Source organism: Salvelinus sp. IW2-2015, unplaced genomic scaffold (assembly GCF_002910315.2).
Source record: "Salvelinus sp. IW2-2015 unplaced genomic scaffold, ASM291031v2 Un_scaffold1213, whole genome shotgun sequence".
In the NCBI taxonomy this organism is placed as follows: domain Eukaryota; kingdom Metazoa; phylum Chordata; class Actinopteri; order Salmoniformes; family Salmonidae; genus Salvelinus; species Salvelinus sp. IW2-2015.
Window position 1 is genome coordinate 116788 of NW_019942781.1, and position 1349 is coordinate 118136.

Consider the following 1349-nt stretch of genomic DNA (forward strand, 5'->3'; position numbering starts at 1 on the left):
GGCGAGACACTGTGATGAACAGCACGCGTCTAGCAACCCAAAGGGTGCGAGTTCGAATCTCATCACGGACAACTTCAGCATTTTAGCTAATTTGCTACTTTTCAACTACTTACTACTTTTGATTTACTTTGCAACTACTTAGCATGTTAGCTAACCCTTACCCTAACCGTAACCCTTTTAGCTAACCCTTCTACCTAACCTTAACCCTTTTAGCTAACCCTTCTACCTAACCCTAAGCTTAATTCTTTAACCTAACTCCTAAACGTAACCCTAACCTTAACCATAACTCCTAAACTAGCTAATGTTAGCGAGCTAGCTATTGTTAGCAACCTAGCTAGAATTTTTAACAGATCATATGTTATGCAAATTTTTAACATATTGTACGTTTGGCAAATTCATAACTTATGGTACGTTTCCAAATTTGTAACATATAATATAAATCCTATTTCATAACATATCATACGAAATGGGTGATGGAAATCCACAAATGAATACATACCATACAAAACGTATCATATCATACTAAATTATGTGTCTTGGGTTTACAAACAGAATAATACGAAATGCTCTGAGACCAGGTTGCGTTCAAAGGCACTTAAATCTTTCGTCTTGGCCATTCACCCTTGGAATGGCACAAATACACAATCCATGTCTCAATTGTCGCAAGGCTTAAAAATCCTTCTTTAACCTGTCTCCTACCCTTCATCTACACTGATTGAAGTGGATTTAACAAGTGACATTAATAAGGGATCATAGCTTTCACCTGGATTCACCTGGTAATTCTATGTCATGGAAAGAGCAAGTGTTCTAAATGTTTTGTATACTCAGTGTATATTGCTCTAGTAATAGACTAAACAAAAACCATTAAAAAAATATTCTTACCTTTCACTTTTGCAAACACGTTTTTTCGGTAAGTATCCACAGCTGGGTGATTAAATAATGGTGAAGTAGTGCTTTCTCTTGAGAAATTACCCCAAAATTGTTACTTGCAAATAATAGGGTACACAATTGTTCTTTCTTTAGTGTGTCCGATATAAAATAAATCAATTAAAACGGAATGAACTTTCTTTTACGAGCACTTCCACCTGACTGTTCACAGTCCGAGAGGCAGCCTGCACTGAAAGCCACCAACATTACATTTGGCCACTCGTTGCACCATCACTCGCTTGTAACTAGGTAACGGGTCTTCTGCTCGCAGGCGCCCCAGAGAGAAAAGTAGGAGGTGTTGAAATAAATTACTGTGTGTTTGTGTGTGTGAGAGAGAGAGAGAGAGATGGGGGCTTTGGGGATTCTACTCTTTGAATTACATCTAGAGTCACTTGGACATTGCACTCCACCAGTCTCTGCCC

General features: G+C 38.3%; 1 protein-coding gene across 1 annotated transcript in view; it reads right to left on the bottom strand.

Annotated features, from left to right (window-relative positions):
• The window catches only part of LOC112070060 (somatostatin receptor type 5-like), a 19960-nt gene extending 18816 nt beyond the window's left edge, over window positions 1–1144 (bottom strand). Inside the window, exon 1 of the mRNA XM_024137468.2 lies at window positions 883–1144. The gene's annotated coding sequence lies outside the window, so the exon portion shown is untranslated. The remainder of the gene's footprint in view (window positions 1–882) is intronic.
• Window positions 1145–1349: the final 205 nt, after the last annotated feature.